Source organism: Anas acuta, chromosome 7, assembly GCF_963932015.1.
Source record: "Anas acuta chromosome 7, bAnaAcu1.1, whole genome shotgun sequence".
Classification (NCBI taxonomy): domain Eukaryota; kingdom Metazoa; phylum Chordata; class Aves; order Anseriformes; family Anatidae; genus Anas; species Anas acuta.
In genome coordinates this window covers 4,868,538-4,896,173 of record NC_088985.1, presented here as the reverse complement: position 1 = coordinate 4,896,173, position 27,636 = coordinate 4,868,538, and the positions used below count along the sequence as shown (strand labels likewise).

Genomic DNA, 27,636 nt, shown 5'->3' with positions numbered 1-27,636 from the left:
TACTGTGCTGTGGGACTTTTTGGTCTTTGGGTTGGCTGGGGGTGCTGTGGCTCCAGGATGTTAAAGGATATTTCTTTAGGGAGCCCCCAAGGGGAGGCACAAAGTGACCATGGAGGAAGACGGGGAGTTCTTGGAGCACCACAGGTGGGATGTAAAGAGCCTGCTCTGTGTCTGGAAGGGATTTTCTCTGCAGGAGGCTTCCCCTCCTCCCTAGGGAGGGCCTGCGGGTGCCCCCAGCTCACCCACTGTGGCTGGAAGCTAAGACAGGAGGTAAGATGTGCCCCAAACCCAAGTCAGCACACGTCGCTTCTCTGCAGCCATGTGGAGCATTGCTGGTGTGAGTTGCTAGCCGCTGCTTTGCAGGCAGCTCTGCACCTGTTTCCCCACAAGGGTTTAAAGTATAATAAAGGGATATAAATACTGCAGTGACGCTCACACGGGCCGGCTTACAGCCCCGGCACAGCCCATCAGCTGTGCCTCCATGGGCACCATCCTTCGGGGAAGGCAATTCGAGCCCCTCAGCCTCACGGCACCAGGGAAGGATGGCTGAGATGGAATTTTTTTATTTTTTGGGGAAACAGGGGAAAGAAACCTCATCATTGTTTGACATGTGTGCTTATGGAAATGTGCATTAGTGCCAGAGAGAGGCTCCTCGGGCTGCAAGAAACCTCTGTGCAGGCCTGCAGAAGCAGCAGGTTGTGTTTTGGCCAGCTGTGTGGGAGCCACAGGGTGCTGCAGATGAAAGGGAAGCTGGGGGGTTGCAGCATTTTTTTTTTAATCACCTTTTCAGCATCCTGGTGGTGAGAGGGTCCTGGTGTCTCAGTGCTTGGCTCGGGGGAGCCGTCCTGCACCCCTTCCTTGCAGTGAAGGTGCTGGCTTTGCAATCAGGAGGGGGACAAAGCAGCCCTGGTGCTGCACCATCAACCGTGCTGGTTAGGTTAAAGGGGAAAAGCGTGCCCATGGGCAGCCTGTGCTGAGATTCAGCATGGTCCCAAGGGTGGCCCTGACTGCTCCCTCCAGCACAGGCCCCTAATCCTATTTTTTGAAGTCACCCTCACTTGGCTGGGTGATGGCTGTGACTTCACGGGGAAGGATTAGGCCAGCCCGGAGCAGCAGGTGCTGGTGGCCGCAGCTCCCCTCTGGCTCGCAGCCCCGGCGCGCTCTTGCCTCTCTCCAGGGAAGGATTCTCTTTCCAGGAGATGGCAGCAGCTTTTCGGAGCTGGGGCTGCATTTCCAGCCTGTTCCTGAGGACCAGAAGCTGGGATGCAGGAGGAAGGGGGAAAAAGGGGAGGCCTGGGGAGCTGCAGCAGTGGCTCATGGCAAGCCTGTCTCCAGCGATGCTCCTGGAGAAGTTGTGTGTGCCTTCAGGGCTCCCCTGCCTCACAGGAGACATCGTTAATGCTTGTGGTTAATTTTTTAATGGCCTTCTTTAGGGATTTTCTCTTCTTGTGCACGTAAAGTGTTGGGAAACTTTACAGAGCAACGGTTTTGTGCACACCAGAGCTTTTTCCCCAAGGCACACGAGTACTTCCTAAAGGTGTAGGGGGGAGCTGAGGGCTGGAGGCACCGATCCTGTCACCAAGCTGCCACGTGGCCATTCAGGCAACCATTCAGAGCTGTCACTTCTCTTCTAGCTGGGGAAAAGCATGTTGGCAGGAGAGCCATTAGGCCTGGGTCTGCTGGGAGGACAGGACTTAGGCATTGTCCCCAAAGTAGCCCAGAGGAGGGAGATGGAGCCCAGGGATGGGGCATCCTACAGGGCGGATGGGTGAGCCCAGCATTTACGGCAAACTCGGCTGCTGAGAAGAGCTGAAACTTTCCAAGCTTCTGCCCAAACCAGCCTCCCAGGGAGAGCAAACCCCCAAATTCCAGGGAAGAAGTTAAAAAGAGAATAGCACAAATAGCACAAGGATTGCATTTTACGGTGAATTCTTTAGATCTCGGTGCCACTGAGCAATCTGCTTGCTCAAAGCAGAACAACTGCGCTTGCATCCTTCATACCGTGAGTCCTTTGGGGCCTGGGCAGCGGTATTTTGGGAAACAATGTGGTGCTCAAAGCTTCACCAATGCTACGTTCATCTGAAAGCTGTTTGAACTGCAGCTTCAGCCCCTGGGCACAAAAAAAAAAACACCCTCTGAGGCTGCCCCCAAAGCCTTCCAGCACAAAGCAAAGGGGTTTCGGGAAAGCAAACGGGAAATGCTTTGGAAATCGGTCACAGCGGTCGGCGTTTGCTGTCGCCGGGCTCCTCCTGGCATCCCTTGGGGTGGATGTGGCCTTGGCTGTGTAAGCTCTTGCACATGGTGGAAAACTCAGCTGTGTTGCAGGGTGGAGGGTTTGGGGCCGTATTGCTTTGTGCTTCTGCTTTCTGGTGCTGAGCAGAGCCCTGAGAGCCTCCCCTGGCTCCCAGGTGGGCTCTGCGTTTGGGTCTCTGCCATCCAGGACCTTGCTTGTTTGCCCACACCCTTCACCTTGCCAAGTGCAAGCCCTCCACAGAATGCATCCGGAGGGACACCCGCTCTGTGCTGCAGCAGCCCCATCGCCTGCCGTGGCCCTCCTCCTCCTCCTCTTCCTCCTGCCCCGTCCCACCAGAGGCTCTGCAACATGACCAGCTCCCCCAGCTGACGCTTTCTGGCCTCACGGCTTTGCGAGTGGCTCCAGAGACAGCTGGAGGCTCCCTGGGCTGCTCATAAATAAACCCTGTCCGTCAGTCCCTCTGGGTGCCTGTCTGCTGCCCTGGTCCCTGGAGGGGGGAGGGAAGAGGCTGGGGGGTCAGCAGAGGGTTTGTCCCCAGCAGGCTGCCCAGAGCATCCCTGCCAGGGTGTTGTGCCCTTCCTTGGGCACTTGCTCTGGTCTCATCAAAATCTCGGTCTTGTGGTTGGAGAATGTAGGTTTTGGAAGGCCCCGAGGATGTGAATGGGATAAATCTTAGACATGGACTAAGAGGGGTATGAAGGGAGGTAGGTGTTACCTGTATCATGGCTGTGTCTTTCCATGGGTCAGTCCCTGGTGAACTCAAAGGTTTTGGTATCATGGAGCAGCATTGGGCGTGTGTGGGCAGTCATCGAAGCTCTCTGTGCCTGTTTGTCCTTCTGTGAAAAAAAGGATAATGATAGGGATGGTCCTTGACAAGGCTGCTTGCAGAGGGCAGGGTATAAATAGACAACAAAGGGCTTTGGTGTCAGCAGCCCCGCACCTTCCTGGTGCCACTGGCTGGCACGAGCAGGGAAGTGCAGCTGAGCAGGGCTGGAGGGTGTGTGGGTAACATAAGGATGAGCCCAGGCATCCAGCAGGCTCCTGTGGCCCTCCATCCATCCGCACCAGGCTGGCTTTGTGGTGCTGACTGGCCAAAGCAGGTGGCACTTGCATGGCCCTGATGTCTGCTGAGCCTGGGCAGAGCCTGGAGCTGCCAGCTCCTGCCTGAAATGCCCACGTGAGACTGTGGCCATCCTATAAAGGGTGCCCTGCTTGTCCTAGCTCCTTCCCTGGCAATGTACAGTCACACCTGCTCTGTGCTGCCCTGCTCTTCGTGCCCATCTCACACCGGGATGAGTTCAGCAGTTGCAGCGTCCCATACATTGCACTGGGGCAATGCTGCTGACCCCAGGTACCCCCTTTGCACCCCTTTTCCCCTTCCCTCTCCAAGCGGGAGCAAAACCTCCAGGCTAAGAGGCGTGTGTTCAGCACAGCCTGTTGCAATGATGTTGATTTTTTTGCCATCGCTATTTTCAAAAGCACCATAACTTTCACAGCATCACTTGAGGCAGCGCTTTGCTGGTAACTTACCGAGCAGCAGCCTCTGGGCTTTTTGTGGCTCGCTGCTGGGGCTGGGCAGGCTTCAGCTCCCATCGTGTGTGTGTCCAAAGCAGCTTGTGTGGATGCTGCAAAGCGCTGCCGTAAAGGTTGCAGGAACTTGGAGAAAATGGGGCAGAAACAAAAGGTTTAGGCTGAAGGAAAATAAGCCCAGCCTCTACGTATAAGAACATCCCAGGTTTGCATCTGTCAGTGCAAATCAATGCTGGCTTTCTCCGCAGCGGGGTGTGGGGAAGGGCTGGGGGAGGCATCCGCGGGGGCTGCTCGGGCTTGCAGCGAGCTCGGGATGCTGGGGACGGACAGACAGACAGGCTGACGGCAGGACTGGGGCCAGGAGCACAAAGCAGCGCTGCTCCCCGGCCTGCCAGCCATGTGAAATTCCTGGGATACGGAGGGTCTTTTGTGTGGGGATCAGCTGTCGGCCGGGCGCCTATTTTTAGGGTGGCAGATCCCGCACCATGCTAGGGGGAGGCTGAGGGCGAGAGGTGCACGGGGACGCTGGTGCAATGCTCGGAGCAAAGCTCACCTGCGATTCATGTGTCCTCCCTGCTGGCCGGCTTCATCCTGAGCGAAGGGCAGGGAGGGAGAAGAAGTCCCAAGGCTTTAATTTCTGGGGGGGCTGTGGAGATGGATGGCCTTGCCAAAAGGTTAGAAAGGAGATCTTTCCGTGTTCTGCTGGAGGGAAAGGCTGTGCGTGAGCACGGCTCGTATCAGGCACCAGTGAGCCCAAGCCAGATGGTTGAGGATGCAGTAAACGAGGTTTCATAAACTCCCCTGCTCCGCAGCTGTGTGTGGAGGCACACATTTTCCTGTGCAAGTGGCTCTGTGCTGCGTGGATGGGCTTTTTTGTTAGGATCAGGTGTGTGGAAGTGCCTCTGTGTGTAAATACAGCTTTTGGGGCTTGCTCACTTGTCTCCAGGCGTGACCTGAAAGAAGGTTTTGCTTCAACGTAGCAGTAGGCAAGTTGCTCACTGAGCAAACCCAGTCTTTTGTGTTATTTTCCAGCTATTTTTCACAGCACTTTCCCCGTGGATTTGGTTCACAGATCCATCACCTGTGCTGGTGATGCCGAGGGTGAAGAACAGAGCCCAGCTCTGGTCTTTGTGAGAAAACCTTGCAAATGTTCTGCTGGCAAAATGTCTCTGCCAACAGGATGAACGCTTGGCTTTACGTGTGCTGAGCTGCTCAAGATGCAGCTGAATTTCTTTAAACAAAAGGCATTTGTTTAAAAACATTTTGATGGAAGTGTTCAAAATAGACTCCCCCCTAGAAAGCGAGCATGTATGAAAGTGCCTTTATCTAAAGTGGGGTTCTCAGTTGCATGAGATTGAAATGCATGTGTTCCTTTCTCTTCTGTTCTTAATTTCAAAAATGTTTTTGTTTTGTCATCAGAAACATCTTATTTTTGTCTTCGTCCCAGTAGACAAAAAGAGAAAGCAAGTACACAGGAAAAACCCAGAACAATTCACCTGCCTCCAGAGCTGTCCCCGAACACTTTGAAGGCCCTTTCCTGTGGAAGGATGCTTTCTTTTGCAGCGAGCTCCAATTATAAATTGGGTTTCTCGAAAAGGATTTCCTAACCAGGAAGACAATTGCCTCGTCTCCTGGTACTTCTGAGCAGCCTCTAAAAACACACGGCCAAAGGTCTGGGCAGATCAGGGTGTGATCAAGCGGCGATGTGCTGTTGTGCTGCGATTTGGAGAGCTGCTCAGCTCAACACAGGGCGAAGGCAAGGAAGATCGCAATTGGTTTCCCTTGCTAATTGCATCGGCTGCTTAGCAGGGCTGGAAAAAATAATAATTTATTTTCTTGCTCCTTCTGCATCGTCCAGGCTGCAGGAATTGGTGCAGCACGTGAGCCCTCGTGTTCTTCCCTCTAGTGCTTTACCAAATGAGTGACGAGTGCCCGTAGTGCTGGGATGCAGCAGCGTTATCCCGATTGCAAACTGGGGCAGGACACATCTCCCTGCTCCTGCCTGGGTAGTAGGGAGTGTCAGCACATGTATTTTCAGGGCAATTTCTGCAAGAAATGGGACTGCCTGGAAATGGGAATGCGTGCAGGGTGCTCCGACAGCCTGCAACCGGAGTCCCAGGCACCCGGGGATGGAGGTCCTGGCCCCCCCTCTGAATAATGCTGGTAACTGGAAGCACTAACAGGGAAATTGGAGCTTTTAGGACAGCAGCTGCCCATCTCAATAAACAAATAAATAAAAATCCTGGATCTGGGCAAAGAAACAGCGAGGTCTTGCCAGCACCGGTGGCTTGCAGCAAAGCCTGGCCGTTCGCGGAGCAGTGGCCAGGGTGTTGTGTTTTCGACTCTAAATGAGGTTAATGGAAGTTGCATGGACTCAAATCCCCGTGTACCTCCTTGGAAGTGCAGGAGCTAACAGCGGTTATTTATTGAGCTCATTTTGTCCCTCTGGCTCGTGTGGGAGGTTGAAAGTAAGCGAGCGGCCGCCCGCGCGCGAGTGTACGAGAGGCAGGGGAGAAAGCGTGCGGGCGGGTATGGGCTGGCTCTTTAGGAAGCATCTAATCCCCAGTCTGGGGACTTTTCCAGGCACCAGCTCAGACGTGCTGCTGTGTGCCCCTCCAGCCTCGAGCATACGGCCGCCCTGGGCGACTCGCTGCGCGTCGCCTGCAAGCTGCCCGGGGCTGCAGGAGTTGGCAGAGCGAGGAGATGGAGCCGCTGGGTGAGCTTCGCTCCGCAGCGAGTCCGGGCCAAAAAGCCAGGAAAAAAGTAAACTAAAGTCAATTTAAAAAGCAGATTTCCACCCCCCTCCCCTTGTAATTTTTCTGAATCTCAGCCTGTAAAACTTGGCGGGTCCTCAGGGCGGAGGAGGGCGATTTCTGGTTTGCATGCACGTCGGTACCCAAGCATGCCCGAAACATCTGTCATCAGTGGAAATGAGCACCACTCTGGCAACGCTCTTCTTTCTTTGCAGTAAAGAACAAGCAAATTTGCTTATTTGTGGTTAATGCTTGTTCCAGATGGCCAGAAATAATACATGACACACAGCCCCACTGTTGCCCAAACTATTGAAGCGCTGTGTAACATGTTTGCAGCACAAAGACAAGCTGGGGAGATTGTTTAACTTACTGGTCTCCAGCTCAGAGCAATTCCTTCAGCCACAAGATAAATGCAGCCTTCCTAAAGACTAAACTTTCCCATCGGGGAGAGCAAAACTTGCAGAGGTGAGGAGCTGTGCTCCAGCTTGTGGCCTTGCTGGCCTCCGTGCGATCATCTTGGTGGCCTCTTTGAGGTTGGTATTTGCTGCAGGAGGAGATGCAGATGCTCCACGGCAGACCATGGTTTGCCTCCTTTGTGCTGATGCTGTGAAGAGACGGCTCGTTTGGATTTTGTACACGGGAGTTTTGCATGAAGCAGATGCTCTGGTCAGCTTTTCCTTCCGTTCTGCTGGCAAAGCGAGCAGGCATGTGGGGTCTTCCCACCTCAGCACCCCAATGCTGGTTTGGTTTACAGCTCCCTTTGCAAATTCAGAATGTTTTTTTGGTTTTGCAGTGCAGGCAAAACCCTAATCTGCCAAAACCTTTCTCCCGTGACTTTTACAGGACTGGTGTACAGGTCTCCAAAGGAGAAAGCCTGCCTTCCTGTTCTCCACTTTGCCTGGCAGGTCTGTTAGGAGGCAAGATCCCTTTTCCTGCTCCTTTCTGTGCTCTGCTCACCACCTTTCTGGCAGCAGGGTGATGGTGCGAGGGGTCTTGGCCAGCATTTGGGGAGCTGTGGGAGGCTCTGGCTGCACGTCCCTGGTCCATGGTGCCTACCTTGCTGTGGAAATGGCTCTGTGGCTTTTCTGGCTCTTGTGTGCCTGTTGCATGTCCTGAAAAGAGTGGCAGAGAGAGATGCAATATTTCAGGTGTGGCTGGGTGTAGAGAGAATGGGGCAAAGCTAAAAGCCATCAGCAGTTTGTCCAGTGACAGATGTCTGTGATAACCCCCCAGCATCCACAAAGTGCAGTTGAAGTCTGGGTGTCCAAATGAAGAAACATTTTCCTAGTTGAGCCCTACCCTCACACGCAGCCTCCTTGCAGGCGGAGGGTTACTTGCCAAGATGCATCTCTGTGTAATTACGAGAAACTGCATCTTCCCCTGCAGCGAGATTTGTTTTTTGAGAATTTATCGCTTGGGAGCACGACCCTGAAATAACTGCCCGGGCTGGACTTGGGGCCCTGTGTGTTAACCCTTTGCTCAGCCCGGCCCCGGAGTCCTGCCTCCTTCAGCTCCCAGCTGAGTCCTGCTCTGTGCCATGGTCCGGGCGACTGCCAGAAGCGAAACACAGCCCGGGTGTCTCTGCTGTGCTCTCAGGCTGGAGGGAAAATGAAGCGAAGCCTCCATGTGTCTTATGGCTTTGACCCCGAACAATACACCGACGGCATAAATTAGGAGTTGGCTCAGGCTCGCTTGAAGCTCAGCCCAGGTTTGCTTGAAACTCAGCCTAATTTTGCCTGAAAACAAAGCTGAGAGAGGGGAGCGCTGGGTCAGGGAGGGGGTGCTCTGCAGGTCAACTCATCCTCTGCAGTGCTGCAGCAGCAGAGAAGCAGGCAGCAGCTGTTTAGACCCTCATTTCCTAGAAATGGAGAAGAAAAATGATGGAAAAAGTTATAGGGCTTCCTGAAAGAGGGGAGAGTGGGATGGGGGGCCTAGGGGAAGGAGCAGAATGTAACTTGGCACCACAGAAGTGAGGAGCTCAGCTCATAGTGCTTTGGTGCAGGGAGCAGGCGCCTGGTGTGGTGTGAAAGATGTTACTGAGACCAGGATCTGCTGGTGCCAGAGGGGTCCAGTGGTGTCTTTTGGCAGCTCTCACTCCAGCAAAGCTCCCTTGGATTCCAGGTGAGCTATTTCCACGGCCTGCTTTCTGCGGTAATTTTGGTTTTATTGCCTTGGGGAGAGGGCTCCTGCGAAGCAGTGAGACACAGGCAGGGGTGATAAAAGGTGCAAATTGAACTGGCCTCATGCGGTCCCTGGGAAGCAGCACTGGATGAAGAGACTTCCCACTCCTTTACAGCTCTCCCCTCTTTGTAGTAAATTGGGCTTGAGGTGTTACTGCAAGGAAAACAATATTTTTTCTGATGGCTCCATTAGGGTTGTGACCATCCCCTGCGGAGAGTCCTATGGACTGGTGTTTTCTGTTCATTACACCTCACTTTGCTAAGACTTGGTTTCCTGCCGGCAGTTTCATATCCCCTGTCCTTGTTTTGCTGTATTTCCCTAAGAAAATAGAAGGGTAATTATTTTTTCTTGCACCCCTGCTTATCTCCCAGCTGGTGACTGGCAGTCCCAAATGGCACCTTCCTTGCTGATGAGGAGGTGCAAAGGTGGAGAGGGCGGCGTAATGCCCTCCGAGGTGCCTATCTCCCTGGTGCCTATGGGCTCCTTGGATCCATCCCTTTTCTGGAGGAACATTTTGGGAAGGAAGATTGTGGAGGGAAGGAGAGGACACTCCACCTGCCCCTGAATGACAGGGGTTGATGTTGTGCCACGTCTCTGGCAGGAGCTGCAGCCCTGATGGGCATCTCTCCCTGCTCGCCTCTATCTTCCCCTCAGCTCGGGGTCCCGGTGGACACTTTGCAGCCTTTCCGCAAGTGTTTGGGAAGAGGAGCCAAAGCTAGGCCCTTCTGGCAGCGTTTCCACAACAAATCCCTGGCTCCCAGGGAACACGGATGTTCTTAACCCAAACTGAATCCATGGGGGGTCCCCAGGCTGGTGCCGGGGGCTGCTGCTGGGGGCTCGCCTCCAGCTGGCGGCGCAAACTGGGGAGAAGATAAAGGCAGTGGCTCCCCCCGTTCCTTGCAAGCCCTGCTTGTCCACAAAGAGCTGAAATTCTCGCTGCTCAGATGACGAGATGAGAGTAGCAGGAGTTCCCCTCCCATCAGGGCTATCTGCTTTCCATTTAGTGGGATTAAGGTCTGACCGCCCGCCCGGCCCCGCTCACCGTTTGCCTGGCGTTTCCCCATTTGGCGCTGCTTCTCGCTACTTGTTGCTCCTTTTTTCTTTTCTTTTCTTTTTTTTTTTTTTTGAGGTCTGTGCTCCAACCTTACAGGGGCTCCTGGTTTTGGAGGCAAGAACATCCTAACCAAGCTGCGTCCAGGCTGTGATGCTAACATTAGACAACGGGGAGGTGACTCAGCCCTTTCAGTACATGTTTCCGTGTTCCCAGCTGCTGTAGGAAATAAACAGTAAGTAGTTAACATCACCAGCAAGACATGTATAGAAGAAAATATTGTCCTAACAACATTAGATCTATGGTTTAAGCTGGTCAATGGCAGGAAATTTGGAATTAAGGACAGCCGCTTGTCTCACACTCCTTCATTTGCCTTGGGAAATAAAAATAATTCAGGCACAAAGTGAACGAAATGGCACTGGAAATGCCATATTACTCCATTTCCTGGCTTTTATGGCAGGGAATGAAGAAGGAAGAATAAATGAGGCCTGTGTCCTTCAGTTCAAAGTGATGGCAACAACATCCATCCAGGTCTCTGGAGTCAAAAGAGACTGAGACCAGTTTTACCTCGTTTTATCATCGTGTTATGTAGCCAAGACTCTGGAGAGGTTCTTCCTTTGGGGGTAATTATTTTTGTTCTCTTAGTTGAGCAGTTTATTGGGCTTTTTTTGGTTCAGCTCCACTGGGACAACTTGGCTGCAGGAGAGCAGGTTCAGTCCAAAAAACCCTCAGGTTTATGAAGGTATGGAGGTTTTGGAAGGTTAGAAATCTCTTCTGCGCTGTGCCAATAGATCCATAAGCCGTGTGCGTTCCTACAAAGTCGCCTCCCAGGGCTTTTGTTGATGGCAGGGAGTGTTTACTCAGTGACCAGCCTCACAGATGTCGGGGGGGTTGCTGGAGAACACGAACAACAGGATAAGGGCCAAAAAAAGTCAACCGAATGCCTGAAGAAGCTGACAGCCTTTATGTAACTCTCTCAGGAGATGGTTGCGTGCTTCTGGAAGAAGGTGCTGCTCCAGAGAGCTGTTAGGCAGTCCTGTTGACAAAAAGGTGGCTTCTGTAGGCTTGAAATGCCTTCAATTCAACAGCTGACCCGGGAGGTTTCTATGAACAGCCCCGTTTGGTACATGTTTAGGTTGGCTCCCCAAAATCTGGGAGAGGGAATAACCTGTTCTGGAAAGGACATGGATTGGGTATTGGGTCAGGGGTGTTGTTTTCTCCCTGTGTGCCTCAGCATGGAGGAGAGGGTGTAAGAATGGAGACGGACATGAATACTAGAAAGGCGTTTGGGCTGCAAATGTGGTGGGCATGTTAAGCGTTTTTTTTTGTTTTTTTTTTTTTGAAGAGCGGCGCGTGGACGTTTGGCGATTCATCTGTTAGCTGAATGAACAAAAGAGATCGATGTTGGGCTGTTTTGTTCTTCTGCTCTCCACCCATCTTGGAATTTGTTACCACCCTGCCGCTAACCGAAATAACGTGGGGACCAGCCGTGCACAGCGCTGCTTCCTCTGGCCTGATTTCCTCATACTGGCAGATTCCTTCAAGGAGAGCGTGTGCCTACACGAAAGAACCAGGATTTCTAAAAGCAGGTTTTCTTCGTTCTTCAGTCAGTGAAGAACAAGCAGGGTCCTACACGAGCTGAACCACTCAGTGATGCACCAGCACCCCAGGGAATCCCTTGATGTGTGGATGATGCACATTTTTAACACACAGTGCCAACTTTCCTCTGTGATGATCCTACCTGAGGATTCCTTCAGGCAGCTGAGCAGTGTCATAGCCAAGAAGGAGGTGAGGTCCTGGAGAGGAGAGCCCAGCAGCCAGGCTCTGTGCTGGCACACCAGGCGGGCGTGCTGCACCCTCCTCCAGTGCTGAGGAATGCTTCCTCACAGCTCATCACCATGAAGGTTTTGGTATGCGACTTGTGGGGGTCTGGGAATTTGGCTGCCCCTGGGCCATGGTGTCTGAAGCATGGGGCCGAACAATTGGTGTGCATGCACTCTGTGGCCGCTCGGAAAATGCTGCTGGCTGAGCCAAATTCCTTCCTGCAACTTGCACGCAAAGAAGCCACTAATTTCACCAGCAGTTGAATGTCCATATCTGAGGGCAGAACTTATCCAGAAGCCTTTGGGCAGAAGTTTTTAGCATAACCACCCAGAGAAAAAAAATGATGGGGAATTGCAAGTGGCATTTCGCAGAGAAAGGAGGAGGGGAGAAGAGGGAATCAAAGCGTTGAAAAGCTTTTCCACTAACACAACTTTTCTCAGTTCTTTAAACAGCACAATGGCTATTGATGGATAAAAAAATAAAACAGGACGGCATATCCTCTCGAATTTATTCTGGTCCCAATGGACAGTCCCTGGCATTTTTTCGGAAGAAACTCTTGAGTAAACACTCTGTCCAAGGAGGAAAGACACATAGCATGTCATAAAAATCATTCGTAATACGTTCTGGGAGACACACCAATGCTGTCAGGGCTGGGGAGCTGCTTAGCTTCACTTTGATTTACAGATAAATACAGCGTGTCTGGGGCTCCCAGTTGCTGACTGCGCGGGCGAGCTCCCGATTACGTGCTGTGCTCGAGCTCCATGGGATTAATTGGGACCACCTGGAAGCGCGGCAGCAAGCTCGACCTTCCCAATCATGTGGGGTTGTGCACAATTAGGAGCTGCACTTGTGTGGAAGGATGGGGCTCAGCTTCTCCCATTGTGGGGCTGGGCACCTAGAGTAACCTGGAGAGTAGAGGGGGGGTGTTGCAAAGTCAGGATTCTCTGCGTAGTCTCATGTAAGACAGCTCTGAGTGTTGGATGTGGATACATCTCCTTGTTCTTTACGCATGATGCATACTCTGGTGTTTTTAGGGTGTAAATCTTTGGGGTTTCTGCAGGTTATTGAGGCAAAGAATGTCAGCAGGTGCCCAATGAGATACTCTGGTGTTTTCTGTGGCACGATGAAAATCTTGCAAATGCTTTTGCCCTTTGAGTCCACAGTGCAGGAAAAGAAATGTGGGGGTGGAGTGGCCCGGAGGAAGAGGGGATGGGGTTTTATGGAAATACCATAGCAGCAGGTGATTCCATTTGGGCGATACAGCAGTTCACGCTGGCCCTGGTGATTTTATTGCTTCGCTGGCTTCTGTGCAAAGGTAATGCATGCAGAACGATTAGCTGGGCTCTGATAGTCATTAATTGCTTGGCTTTCCCTCTGGAAATGGCAGGCACTTTTCGCAAGGCCTTTGTAAGTTAACAAAGGGGCCGCAACGCAGCAGGAACGTGTTTCAAGTGTAAGTAAACACTAGTTTTTGGTTCCAGGTTGGTTGGGGAGGAAGGCTGGAACTTGTGGGAAGGAGCAGGGCAGCCTGGAGGATGTGCCATGGAAAATAGCTTTGCACTGAGAGGATTTTTTTATATGTCCCAGCAAGGATATGAAAAAACGTACAAGTGGATCTGCTGGAAGGGTTATAATATTGAAGAGAAAACCTCATGTCCTGCAGATGGAAAGAGAGGGTAATAAGCTCTCTGTGTGCATGTGGAGAGCAGGGGTGAGGTGAAATGACCTTGTAAGAGCAAGAGCTGCTTACAGGTGATATTTCACCACACATTTTTACATTGCTCACATGGTGCAGGCCAGTTGTGCACAGGAATGTGATGGCATGAGCACTTGCCAGCAAGGAGGAGCTGTTCATCTTCTGGCCAGGAGTTTTTCTGAACCTAGCTCTGTGTGCTCCCCAACATGCAGCAGGTGTGGATCCTGATCTCCACCTTGCTGTGATTTTTCATTTGCAAGTGTTGTCTCCTGCTCCTGGTTTCTGTGGTTTGCACATGAATACGCAGCCATGGGGACGTGGTGCCTCTGTGCTTTCCCAGGCAGGAGCCTCGTGCTGAGGCCAGCAGTGAGTTTGCTAGCTTGTTACTGTTCCTGTTTTGGCTTTTGCACTGGTATCTGCTCTGCTAATCCTGGGGGGGATTCTTTGTTTTCAGGCAAGGAAACACGCAAGTGAAGATGAGGACATTTTTCTCAGCATCCAGAAGTGAAGCGAGATCCCTGGGAGAGACACAAGCTCCTCACAAGGAAGCGTGAATAAAGCCAAGACAGCATCGCCTCCCAGCCACCTCTGCCAGCGATGCTGCAGGCTGCACAGACCTACATGTAATGCAGGCGGCTGTCGATGGGGAGGGGGTTTTCAGAGCCTGGAAAGCAGCGTGTGGAAGTGGTGAGGCAGGCTGTAGCCTGGGGCTGGAGCAGCCGCGTGCAGGGCACATGCACAGACTTCGTCAGCCAGACCTGAGATAACGGGGCTCAGGCTCCCTGCCTGCTTTCACCATGGCTGTTCATAGCATCGTGGTCATGAAAAATTGATCGAAGGCATCTTTGTGTTGTTTTTTTTTCCTCCCAAAGGGGCTCAAAGAGCATGTCCCTTCCACGGGTCTCTCCTCTCCACCAGCTTACCTCCCTCCCCGCCCTCAATTGAAGACAGCTGCCAGGAAATATTTTTGCTGTATGGCTGAAGTGAAAACACATGGGGAGGGGGGAGCAAGCGTTGCATTTACAACTTAATTACTGTTGTTTCTGGAAACTTGGGCAGAGGTGGTGCGAGCGGTGTGGTGGTGAGCGTACGGAGTCACTTCCCTCTCAGCACCGCCTCTGCGCTGGGCTTGAAGGGGAGGACAAAATGCCGCCTGTCACGGAGCCAGGGTGGAGGTGAAGGACTGCCAGCCTGAGGAGAACCCCATGGGGAAGCTGGTGATGGCTCCTTGAGCACAGAGACTGGGATATTTTGGGGAGAAGGTGGGGAGCGCCCCTCCCCCCCCACACCTGGGGCTCTGTGAGGAAAAGGCGGGAAAAGTTTCAGAAGGCTCCGGAATGTTCCGGCACTGCCCTCATGCCTCCCTCTCCTCAGGGTCTGGCGGTACCTCTGTGGAAACGGATTGAAGAAAGGGGCAAAAATGCCAAATGGAGGGGAGTAGTGAGGGGTGAAGGTGTGAGGAACAGCCCTGAGGAGGAGAAAGGGCGGGAGGGGCTCGGGCTGCCATGGCAGAGCCCCCACAGCTGCTGCAGAGGAGCGGGTGTCGCCGGTACCCCTTCCACACAGGGCAAGGTGATGGTTTAATTTTGTCTGTTTCTCTCCATCTACATCCATCTTAACTGTCTCTGCATTGAATTTTCCCCAAAATGAGTCTGTTTTGCTAGTAACTGGTGTGGGATCTCCCAGTTTTTATCATATCTTTTCCCCCCACCCCCAATTTTTCCACTTCCCCCCTCTGCTGAGGTGAGGGGGCAGCTGGCAGTGAGCCCACAGAGCCTGCCTCCTTTACGTGAAGAAGAAGAAGAAAACCCACAGAAATGTGAGTTTTTACCTTTGTGACTGGGACTCAAGCCCTGTGGACACCACCTCAGGTTCCTGGGTCCTGCTGAGGCTTTTGGCTTAGCTGCTGCTTTGAAAGCAAGGAGGGGCAATGTTTGGGTTTTCAGTGTTGGAGCACTGAATGCTTTGGTGACAAGTGTGGGGCTGTGTGGGTTTGGCACTGAAACTCTTGGGTTTCTGTAACCATGTTAGAAACCCTGCGCAGTGTTAATTCACTGAGGTGAGGATGTGTTTTGTCTAAGGAGAGGAGGAGAAAAGTTGCTTTGACACTTGCAGCCGGTGAGGTATTTTGTGAGGCAAGATGTTTTGACTGTGGGACATTTGATAGATACGTGCAAAGGTAACTGAAGATAACATTATTGTATTGCAGTTGTGATGTGAACACAGATGGCAGTTATGCCAAGAAAGGTATCCTTCCCTCTGCTTTCTGTAGGATCACGCATGCTGTACGTACCAATATTAACCAGATTAGCTGGTTTAGGGCTGAAACGTGGTATTGAAGATTACTCTTTTGGATTATTCATCATGGTTTTGTCCTACAGAGGCTGGGAGCATGAGGCAGCTTGTTGGGCTGCTTGGCTGTAGCTCTTGCTTTTCACCAGGAACAATGTTTAGTTGCATACTATTTGCTCTTCCCAGTGCAGCTCATTGCAAAAACCATCATGTGCCTCTTGGAAGGGCAGGCCCAAGAAATCAGCCAGTTCAGCACTTAATAAATAAATTTGCAGAGGGAAGGAGGAATTAATCCATGATGGAAGCTCCTCAGCGTAGTAGGGTGGCATAAAGATAACAGAATCACATCATCTCCCGAGTTGGAAGGGACCTGCAAGGATCATAGAGTTCAGCTCCTGGCTCCATACAGGAACACAGTTATTACAGCAACACCACCAAGAGCTACTTCAGTCACATTCTAATTTAAGGCATCTTCAGTTGCCTTAGGGAAGGATTTTATTTGAAAATCCAGTGATGCCAAAAAGGACAGACATCATAAGAATACGGATAACAGAATGTGCCATGCAGAGATTGCGTATCCTGGGTACGTGGTGAGTGACCAACATTAGGATCCCAACAGCAATTAGGATCCTTTGTCCTGCACATTATCTCCTGCTGCTGTTATTAACTTTTGATTCTATCACAAGCCACAACCGAAGTGCTAATGTTGTTGATGCTGCTATGCTGATTGTGCCGTGCACTGTGCTATTGCCAAGCTGTCCACAGACAGAAACGGGCTGCCCTCACGTAGTGGTGGGCCGCGGGCACCCCTGCGGTGGTGGTAAATGCTGGCGAGCAGCTTGTGTGCAGTGGTGAGCTGCAGCAAGCGGCGGCATGCACGCAAGGAGTGCTAGCAGGGAGTCTGCCTGAAGTGGTAGGCGGGTGGCAGTGTGCATGGGCAAGGCTGGTGTGTGGCTGAGTGTGCAGAGTTGTGCAAAGTGGGCTTCCTGTAGCACTGCACAGGCAGCTGTAGAGCTCCACAGCAGGAATGGTGGCACCACGATGGCTGCGTGCCTTCCTGCTGGCTCTCCTCGGGTCTCTCCTAGAGGTCAGGATGCTTCTGCAAACCTGGTGCTGTCTGTGTAGAGGCAGTGCAAAAAGAAACTCGGTGACTCTGGTGTGTGGCAGATGATAGTGCAGCGTTAACAGGTAGGTAAATATGTGTGCTGCTGAGATTGTACAAGTAGCAGGCAATTAATATAAACAGCAGGGTGGGAGGAGGGGGCGTGAGCTCCAAGCCAGGGCAGGATTTTTCAGCAGCTGCTGCCAGTGGTGGTCTGTGAGCGCCCTTGTTTGCTGCTGAGCTGTGCTGTGCCACATCTGACTTAGCACGGCACTGTGGCTGGCCAACATTTTTTGTCAGAAGGCATAACTGTCTTATTTCATTTTTTCACGATTTGTTTCTCCATTTGGGGGATTTTCTTTTTTTTTTTTTTTTTTTTTTTTATCAAAAACACCACTGTTTTCTTTTTTCTAAAGGCGCCAAACAAACAAGCCTTCAAAGTGAAAGAAGCCTGATTCTTCTTTTCCCCCAGGAAACTTGTTTTCCATCTTATAAGAAACCACTTCTAGCTAGTCCCTGCTGCTGGGCCTCTCAATCCTGCTTCAGGGGAGCATCAAATGGGGGCAGGGGCTGGGAGTGCTTGGGACTGGTTTGGGGGGTCACTGGGTTGCAGCTTCCCTACTTTCTGAAGCGCCAGTTTCCACAAAGTGGGAAGAATTGCAGGAGTTTCACTTGGGTTATGCAGTGTAGGCCCCAGGTCCTTGAGACATTTTTGTCTGCTGGAGCAATAAGCATCAGCCCTGGAGCTCTCCTGCACACCTGCAGTTACTGCTCATAGTTTTACGTGCCAGTCATTTTGCATATGTTATTTTTTTCACATCTGCTTTTGCAGAAGTCATTTGATTTACTCTGCAGAGGAGTCCAAGGACTTGGCCACAGCAGCACAGGAGTCAAAGGCAGAGCCTGTTAGGACGGCAACATCCTTTGCAAAGTTGGCTGGGAAAACATTGCATGCCTGCAGATATCCCAAACAAACAGAGGGCAATTTCAGAGAGGTGCAGGCAAGGGAGCGAAACCAAAACAAACTACTGCTTTAAAATAATATACGGGCCTGGTCTTTGCTACGGTGGACTCTGCAATTGTTTGGGCCTGAGCTGAAGTGGCTATAAAGTGCAACCACTCAGATTCGATGGTGGTTTATACTACTGTGCTAAATGTGTGTCCCTACAAGAGGCGATGGAGGAGACCCAGGAGATGTGTGGGTACTGTCAGACTACGTAGCAGAGACCTGGCTGTGCATCTGCCTGTCTTTGCTGGGTGTTGCTCAACACCTCGGCTCTCCTGCACAAGGAACATGCCTGTCTGAGCCTCTCCGTCCCTGCCAGCCACTGTGGTCCTGCTCTTGTGCAATGCAGTGCTCATTGCCCATCGGGGCAGAGGCCACCCAAATGCTTTCAGCTGCAGCGTTGGCTTTTAGGGCTGGGCACTTCTCTTTAAGACTTTTGAGGAGAGATTTTGCTCATTGAGCACAGCATGGCTGGCCATCTTCTGACCTTCCTTGCAAGCTCTGGCTGCCCACAGATGATGATCCCAAGAAAGCTTGCTCTTAAACTGTCCCAAGAAAGAGGTAGGCGGAAAGAGTCCCTGAAAACACAGGAACTTAGCTCAGAACTGCCCCAAAGGGCTTCCTAGCTCTCCCACGGCACCACTCATCGCTGGATGATACGTGCCATGTGTCTTCTGGAGGTGTGAGGCTCATCAGCAGAGTTAGTGCCCCGGTGACAAGAGTCTTTCCAGAGCAGGAGGACAATGCAGTTGTGGGCAGTGTCAGATTCAGTACTTGCACACAAGGTAAGGCTTTGATAACTGTGTCTTGAAGTGTTTTGGCTTATCTGTCCTTTTTTTAGCAGTTTATTTTAGATCAATGTACAGAGTAGGATCATTTGTCCCATTTTGCAGAGAAGGAGAGGGATGAAGACACACAGAATGAATGGCCTTGCCTAATGTCACCAAAAAAAACAAATGTGGCAGAATTTTGCCCCTGCGAGAATGAGTCTCTCAAAACTCTAGTTGTTGTTTTATCCATCAGATTATACAACCTTAGGACAATACACAGCTTGTGAGATCAAGGCTGAAAGGGTGAAAAGTGTCCCAGGGACTGTGAGGAAGCCATGGACCCTCTGAGGCCACCCCAGATGCAGGTTCACACCTGCCTTTGGAGCAGGTAATGGTCTCTCCCAACACTATTTCTCCTGTAGGTGAATACAAGCAAATAGCCAGCCCCAGGTGGTGCACCTGCCTGTGAGATGCAGTTTTGTGGCTCACCTGGGCTGCTGTTCCCCAGGCTGTACGTGTTGAACAGGGCTGCTCACTGGCTGCTCCCAGCCGTGTTTGGGGGTGTTTCAAGGCAGTGCCCACCTCGCCTTGCTTGCCCCCTACAAAGCAAGTGACAGCACAGGTTTGTCACCATCAGCAAGAGCATTTTAAGTCCCTGTGGATGTGAGCAATGTCAGAGAGTCCCGTGTGTAACGTGCTGCTGGCCAGACCCTGGCTGTAACCTAAACCAGGGCTGAACGTACCCTTGATTCTGCCCTGGCAGGAGAAGAGAGGATCTTGCGCCTTCCAAATTGTGTCAGGCATGAAAAGAAACGTGGCGTTTGCTTTCTTAAAATTATTTTTGATTCAGGGTAGCATTAAACAGGTTGAGCAAGTGTAGCAGAGTCTCCCTTGGACAAGGCAACCTGAAAGGACTTTCCCAGGGAGACAAATCCCGAATCTGGCAGTTGTAAAGCTCCTGCAGCTGTTGAGTAGGGTTCTAGGAAAAACAACAGGACAGCAAGGCAGGGCTGACAGCTGAACTGGTACAGGTGGTGGAAAGCGATGCTGCCTCACCAGGAACTGCGGTGACCAGCAGCCTCTCTTCAGCTGTGTAAAAGTAAAGCATGCCACAGAGCAGGCTTTGGGGCGATACAAACAAAGCTGCTTCGGGAGCCAAACGCACCGGGATGTTTGCTGGTGAGTGCAACTGGATTTTCCATCTGGAAGGCATGACTGTCTGGCCCAGAAGCCAATTTAAAGTACAAATTAGATCTGGCTGCTTGTCAGAGTCTCCTCCCCAAAATGCAATAAGGGCAGGGTGGTTATATAATGTAAACCATTCTCGGTAATTTAGCGGTCCTGAAACAACAAACAAGCCAAGGAGGGGGGGAAAAATGGTTTGCAGCAGAATTCAAAGCTGAAGGATTTGGGTAGAGGAATTCAGTCCATCTGATCCGGCAGAGATGTGTGCTGCTATTCCTGTACGTCTTGAAAGGAAGCTGCCACCAGATCCTCTGCTATTTTCTCTTCACAGGGCCCTACTGATGGGCGTGATATTTCAGCCTCCGCGCTAACTCCCGCACTCCAAGTATGCAGGGACAGTTGTGTGCGTGGCCCCCGCACCTTTCCCCGCTGCTGGGGCACGGCAGGAGGCAGCTCCTGCTGGCCCCCGAGCACACCAAACCTCTGCAGATGACGGTGGCTTTGCCCAGATCCCTCGCGACATCTGCGGTGCTGCCTGCTACCTGTGCAGGATGCTGCCTGCTGCGGGCAGGGTGGGCTTCTGCAAGGTGGGTGGTGGGCAGCAGCACCCGTGAGGGGGGCTCTTCCATCTTGACCCTTTTAAAATTCTTATTCTCTGCGTTGGTAACATTGGTAAAAACCCCAAACGCGTAAATATTTTGAGCCTGAAGAATGTGAACCGCCTTTACAGGCTCATATCCTTAAGGGGGAATGGCAAGGGTGTGTTTACTACTTCTTAATATCGATCTATTAAGCATTTATGGTTTATTCCCTGCTGCTTGTAATCTGCTCCAGGCCTCTCAGATTTGAAGGAGGTAGCAGTGCTCAAGCACAGCTTCCACTTATTTTTACTTTTATGCATACAAAGAAGATAGGGCTGATTTATTGAGGAGAAAGAGGGAGAACATTAAAAAGCATCGTGAGGCAGTTTCAGATGCCTGTGGTAAAATGGGGGGAGCTCAGCTCCTCCCTCTGTACGCTGAGTTTTTGGGGCTGGAGGACCCAGCTCTCCCCGTGTCTCATCAGGACCTGTCGCAATGGATTCCATTTTTCGGATCCAGCACAAAGCAGGAGCAACTACACTGACGTCAAGCTGGGTTGGGACATATGGGACAAAGCCCAGGGAAGCCTAAAAGTTTTTTGTTTTTTCCATTGACTGTTACAAGTCCCAGGGGAGACGAATTGGGCCCTTTCTCTTAAAACATGTTGTTTTCTTGGTGCTCTGCTTTGGATGTGCCCCAGCATGATGAGGACGCAGTGTCCTGAAGGAAGAGCACAGCCTTCATGCACACTGTCCCTCTGACACATGAACCAGCTGTGCCAGAGCTCCTTTGGGGTGGAAAAACAGCTTTCCACGCTCCCCTTGCCATGCTGCTAAAAGGAGACAACCCCCCAGTGGCAGCTTTAAAAAAATAAATAAAAAAAATACCATGAGCTGGAAGAGACTCCTCAGATGGCTGAGGATCTGCTGCGAGAGGCACATTTAAGGCAGGTTAACCCCCTGGCATGAGGATTTACATCAGGCACTAGGAAAGCGACATCAGTGGGAAGGAAAACCCCTGATGTGAGGAGCTGTGCTGCTCTCTGGCACTGTCTGCTCGTGGCTCAGGAGTTCATGTGTGTCGTCCCGTCCCCCCCTCTTTTTTGCTTTTGCTTTGCTGTCCCTCCTGCTGGAGCACTGGAACAAGCTGCAGGGTGAAGGCAGAGGGCACAAGCAAGGGCTTCACCCTGAGCAGCAGGAGGCACGGTGTCACAGAAGGACATTAGCAGCGTTCCTCATCTCCTGACTTTCCTCTGCGAGCAATTTGCAGGGAAATCAAACCTGACTCGGCTCCATTAGCTGCTAACCTCCTGGCTGCTGGGCCTGTCTTTTGCATTACGATGGAGCAGAGCCTCTTTGCATGCTGCTGTCAGAGTCTGAATGAGCTTTGATAAAAGGCCGAGTGTTAGAGCAAAAGGAAGTTTTAACCAAAAGTTGTTTCCAATTTCCTGAGCTAGCTGTAGCCACTCCGCTTTGCTCCTGGGCTCTGAAGCAATCTGTCTTCTGGGGGAGCCTTGCTTCATTATTTTTGCTTCCCTCAGAGCAGTTGACACTTTGTCTGGGTTTCCCAACCCTCCCAGCATCGATTCATTAGCTTCAAAGGCCGTACAAAGCTGCTGTGGGTTCCCCGGCTGCTTGCACAGGGACATGCGCCTGCCCCGGCACTGTAGGGTTTGGTTTCCTAGACCGAGCTGTGTCTCTGCCTGCCTCTGGGTACGCACGCGGTGTCTGGGTTCCCCTGGGCAGGCCTGCTTGGCCCCAGGCTTTTGGGGTTTCCTGTTCACCCCGTAGTGCACTCACCCTGCGTATGTCCTGGGTTGCTGGCAGCCTGGGCACGAGCCTGGACCGCAGCTGCTGAAGGTGAGGAGCTGGGGATCCCTTAGAAATGCCTCTGTGGAAGACAGTAGCAGAGGCTGAACAGGACCCCTGTTGAGGAGAAAGGGTGGGAGGAGTGTGGATTTGGGGTGGATGCAAGAGCCTGGCTGGGCAGCGAGGCTGCGGGCTTTCAGCAGTAGCCTCTTGCAAAGTGATTTAATGGGAAACCCAAATGCAGCTCGGTGCTCTGACTTACCAGCCCTACGCGTGCCAAGGTGCTGTGGCAAGGGCCTCGGTGCGTGGGTAACTGAGCCTGAGCTCAGCTTTAATAAAGGCAGGCTTTCGGCTCAGCAAGAGGCCAAGGGGAGTTGCAGGAGGGAACTGAGTAGCTCCTTTGAGCTCCAGCATCGTGCTGGAGAACGTCGTGTCCCAGCGATGGCTGCCCCTCGCTCTGGGAGCTGGCTGTGCAGGTTTAGTGCCTGAAAATCTCACCCTTGGTTTTGCACCCCTATGAGCAGATTTGGAATGTTCAATCTGCCTGCCCCTTGCTGTGGCCAGCATTTTGCACTGCTCTGGTTGTGTGCTGGAGCTTGTAGTGATGCACCAAGACCAGAAGTGCTTCTGAAGCAGTTTTCCTGAGGCAGGTAACTTTCAGCTCTGAGCAATGACCGTTTTAAACAGGCTGCTGTGTGCCTCTGTAAGCTAGAAAGATTTGGGGAACGCTGCTGCAGCAGTGGAGGCTTTTCCTTGTCTTATTTGCAGCAACGTCATTTTTCTTCGTTTCTCTTCCCCTGAAGGTCCTACCACCCAGGCTCTGTGAGAAATGAGATAACGGCAGAAGTCAAGCCAGCAGAGATGACCATCTCTACAGACTCCCACGGCTCTGAGCACGACCTATTAAAAATCAGCTCCAGACCAGGAGGAGGAAAAAAAAAAACCTACAGCTGAAAAGAAGCAAAACATCTCCCCACCCCAGCTTGGATGTGAAACGCTTCTGTTGGGGGGAAAAAACTCCTCCTTCCACAGAGAAGGGTGCAGAGCCTGCTTGCTCAGGGCCATTCTCCTCTTCTGAACAACAGGCAAGAGGTTAGTTGAAAACACAAGGGGTGTGGGCAGCTGAACTGTGCATCCACCAGGCGCTGCCTGATGCTCTCATCCTGCAAAGCCTGGACGGTCTGGGCTTTCCCTCTGTGGGGGGTGAGGGAGAAGGGGTGGTCTCAAGCTGCGAGGCCAGGGTTTGCTTCATCTTCCCTTGGAGGCTCTGACCCAGCCTCTGCAGGAGCACTTGGCCTGGCCCAGCCCGGCTCTGCTCAGTTGTTTGGCAGCTCTCACAGCTCTGGGGGCAGGTTCCCACCGCGGCGCCTGCACGAAGCTGGTTTGGCTTTGACGGGAGGGAGGCAAAACTGAGCTCAGGCATTTTAGGGGTATGAAAATGCAAAGCCCCGACCGGCTACTGCGAGCTTTGCTTCTTTCTTTCTGCCTTTGCTGCTTGGCAGGGCTAGGAGTTTATATTGTGCGGTGGTCCCTTTTGTTTTGTAGGGACCGAGTGATTGAAAACAGCCATGATATTACTATGCGCGGACAGTACATTTTTTCCATGTATTTTCCTAACCCTTTTCCCAAAGGATCGAATGTGTCTTTATTCTATAACTCCACAATGGGTTAGAGCAGCTCCTCAGGCGGGAATTGTTCTGCTCCGTAGACTACTAGATGCATCCTATAAACAACTGCCCAGTTAAGTAGGTAATGCTCAATTTTCCTGACTTGATCAGCCAAATATTAGTAGCCGCATATTAGAGGAGCGATGGGGCTGGGCATGCGGGAGGTCAGCCTGGGGTAACAGAAGAGAAATTAGTGATTGTAAAAAAAAAAAAAAAAAAAAATAAGTGTGAGTATGCGTATGTAAGCATATGGGTACAGGGATATTCAGGGATACAGGGATATTTCTTCTTCTCAGAAGAAATGCAGGAAAGCTTTGGGCTCAGATCTCTCTTGTACCTTAGTCACTTCTGGAACCTGAGCAAAGCGTGTCCAGTTGAGAGTGTAGTTCCACCAGTAATGCTCGGGTTATGGGTTTATGTACACACGTCTGCATGCTTTTCCCCCTAGTAACACTATGTTAACTCTCTAAATAGTGTCTAAACATGAGCCATGGTGCCATTAAGACGTCATTAAATCAGAGCAGGGCCCCTTGGTCCTTCCCAGCCCCAGGGTGGGAGGTTTCCACACTGCCTGCCCTTTGAGCAAGGGCTGCTCGTGGCAGGTGGGACACTGGTGGGTCCCTGTGCCAGAGGTTGGCAGGGAAGGAGACATCTTTGTGAGCACTGTGACTGCTCTTTGCTAGAGCCCTGAGAGCAGTCGTGAGCTTTTCTACTCCCCCATCACTGACTCCCTGAAAACATGCACCCCAGAAACGTTCTGCTCTCGCAAAGCCTTGTCTACAGGAGGGACACGGGGACACGACTGCGCTGGCCTCAGCCCCTCGCACTACTCCTTCTGAACAGCCTTGTGTGAAGGGATGGTCTGCAGACCCATGTACTTCCACTTGCAAGTCTTTTCTTCCCCCTTGTTTTTTTCTCCTCCTCCCTTCCCTCCTTTGCTCTCAGAAAACATCTGTTTCCAGATGTTGTTCTTGAGTCTAATAAACGCAGCGAAAGGCCTTGAGTTAATATATTTACAATAGCTGGAGATGTCGGCTGCTAGTTAATGGCTCGTTCAAGCACATCAAGATCCCCACATTTCCTGAGAGGGGAAAAAAATAGAAAAAGAGAAGTGGGGTTGCGTTTGTTTTTTCCCTAGTAAATGGCCTGAAAAGGGGAAACTCTACAGGCTGTTTCGGAGATTACTGATGGGATTGAGTGCATGGCCATCTCTGTTCAGTTGGCCTCAACTTCCAGTTAGTGACAGGAAGAGTATGTTTGTTTGTTTTTTTTTTAATTATTTTTATTTTTTTATTAAAAGCTCCGCGTAAAGTGAAGGAAAGTGGGGAAGGTCTGCTGATGTTGCCCACCTTTTCCCAGGCCAAATGAATACTCACTGTAGGCAACTTGTTGGCTTGAACAACATGCACTGAAGTGTGAGCCCAACTTCACTTGTGCCTGGCTCTCCTGTTTCTGGCCTGTGGTGGTATTTCCAGGAGTCAGAGGGTTTGTGGTCTTTTGCAGTGAGACCTCTTGGTACCCTGCTGTGCGCTGTGAGACCTCTTGGTACCCTGCTGTGCACTGCGTGCCTGCTGCAGAACAGCACTGGGCAAACTCTCTGGGGCACAGGATGGACAAAGTGCCAGTGCCAGACAGAGAAACCTGGAGGCTCTCATCCCCGTACGTAACTACACCCAGCGTATTGGCTACCCAATGCCACAAGCTAGATGTGAAACGCTTTGTTTTGTTGTATGGATGCATTCAGCTGTCTGTCTTGGGCGGTATATATTTATATTTGCTCTGGATTTCAGTGCATGTTTGTGCTGGGGTCTGTAACCATCCCCCAGAGGACCTGTTGAAAGTGGTGGAACTGTGCAGTTCCTGTCCTCCTAAGGAATTGCATCAACCTCCTGGAGGAGAGATGGATATAGCCTCAAGCTCGGTGGTCCGGCCTGCTGTGAGAGAGTCACTGATCAGTGAAATCGCTCTGTTTGGAGCATCTGCTTCTACTTGACCCATGTCAGGCATCACAAACGTGCAGGAGGGCTGGTGTCAGGCTGGCACCCACCACCCCTGAGGCTGCGGGAGGAGCTGGAGGCTGGGCTGTGTTCAGCCCCAGGACTCCGTGTGCTGGGGCTGGTCCCTGGAGGCTGCTCGTTCAGCGAGCAGTGCTGCACACTCGACGTGCGCATTTGGCTCAGGCTCGTGGCTAAATTAGTCCATTTGTATTGGCATGGGATGACAGGGCTCCTCCATGCCTCGTGGATAGAAAAATTACCCTCCTGCACATCTGCAGCCAAGGCTTCCCCGTGAAACCCGGCCGAGTGCAGCTCCCCAGCCTGCAGCGGCTCTGACATACCCTGTAAGTGAACTGATCAGCTGGAGGGGAGCTGGCGGGGAGGCAGGAAAAGGCACTTACAGAGTCATTCAGGCGATGCTCGTGTCTGGACAGCAGGACCTCTACTGCAACTCAGAGTGAAAGAACAGAGAGCTCTCCCCAGCTGGCCCAGGGAAATGAAACGTAGACACCCAGCAGATTTCCGTTTTCAGCTTAGAGGGTGCATTTCTCCGGATTTTTAGTGCTTGGACTGGTATAAATAAGACAGCCTTCAGTGAAGCTACGTATAACACGGGCTGCTGCTGTCACCAGTTGCTCAGCCTGGGCCTTAAGTTGTGTACTTCAGCGCTCTCTAGGGTGCCCAGCATCCCAGTTATTTCCCTGTGTCCATCAGTGTTCCCCATGTCTTATCAGCTTCTCAGCATCTTCCCCTCACTTCTCACTGTCAGGTTTGGTGAAATTGCTGCTGTGCTGGCAGATGGCATCTTAGGTGGCTCCTCGGACAACAGTTTCTCACTGTTGCAGCACCAAGCTGGAGAGGCATGGCCTTGACGAATCCTTTTCCTTCGCAGAGAAGTAGGCTGCGAATGTGGGCGCAGCTGGGAGAGAGCGAGCAAGGGGTGGCAGACAGGGGGGCTGCACCTCCAGAACAAACAGAGGCTCTGCGGGTTGCACGGCCCTGCCCCGCTCATATGAGAAACTGTTGAAAAGCTGCAGTCGTCAGAGGGGTGTTCTCCACGCGCGCCGGAGCAGCAAAGTGAATTTGAGCAGTAAGATGACAAGAAACCTGCAAAAACGAAAGAAAGAAAGAAAGGATTTCCTGCCTCGCAGACACTAAGCCCCCGTTTCGGGAAGCGAGTGGCTGCAAAAGGAATGAGGCGGTTCAAAGAATTGGGGCTGTGTGCTACTGGCCCCTCCGAGGGTTTGTCTGGTGGAGAAGAAACAGCTCTTGCTTGCTTTAACCTGCTCCCAGAAGGTCTGTTTCTTCCAGCCCTCTGAAACAGAGAGCGGGCGAGAGATGAATATGAGTTTTCTTTGCCAATAATTTCCAGCACAGACTGCACGCAAAATCTTCATTTAAAATGTGTAAATGACAGCGAAGGAGCCACAAGGGAGCCAGATTTTAAGAGACCAGTTTGCTGCCCTTGCTTTTAGCAAGCGTGCACAGCAGTGGGCCCCGTTCTGCCGTGTGTGCACGAGATGCGGATCAAAGGACAGACGGACGGACGGGCAGGGGCTCAGCAGAGCCCACATGTCACTCTGGAGGATAAAATATCGCACGTTATGCTCGGAAAAACTGGGGGAGGTGAGCCTCTGGTACTTCGGAAGAACAGAAAGGGGCTTTGTTTCCTGGTCGCGTGGCTCGGAGCTGCCCTAAGGCACGTTTTGGGGAGGCTGCTCCCTGCCATGGGGGAGTCTGCCTGGTGCCTCGTGTCCGGTGGGACGTGGGGGAGATGACGGGAAGCTCTGCTTCACTAGAGGGCCTCAGCAGATTAATTCCTCTGAACGCCCTCGGTCCCCCCGGGCTCAGCATGTTGCACGCCCAAATCAAACCCAACCAACAAGGTCCCCCCCCCATACCAGGGCTCACCCGCCTGGGGCATTGCTCCCCTCTGCCC

At 52.0% G+C, this 27,636-nt stretch overlaps 1 long non-coding RNA gene across 6 annotated transcripts; it reads left to right on the top strand.

Moving 5' to 3' along the window:
- Positions 1-23,120, top strand: LOC137859520 (uncharacterized). 6 transcript variants are annotated; one of them, XR_011098352.1, is made up of 10 exons: positions 1-270; positions 7,381-7,421; positions 8,512-8,658; positions 9,869-10,004; positions 11,115-13,655; positions 13,744-16,769; positions 17,516-18,474; positions 18,583-19,638; positions 19,976-20,231; positions 22,837-23,120. It is a non-coding gene; the product is annotated as an uncharacterized lncRNA (long non-coding RNA). The 6 variants fall into 6 exon arrangements; XR_011098357.1 differs by having other exon boundaries at positions 9,848-10,004; XR_011098355.1 differs by lacking the exon at positions 18,583-19,638 and having other exon boundaries at positions 2-270.
- The last annotated feature ends 4,516 nt before the right edge of the window (positions 23,121-27,636 follow it).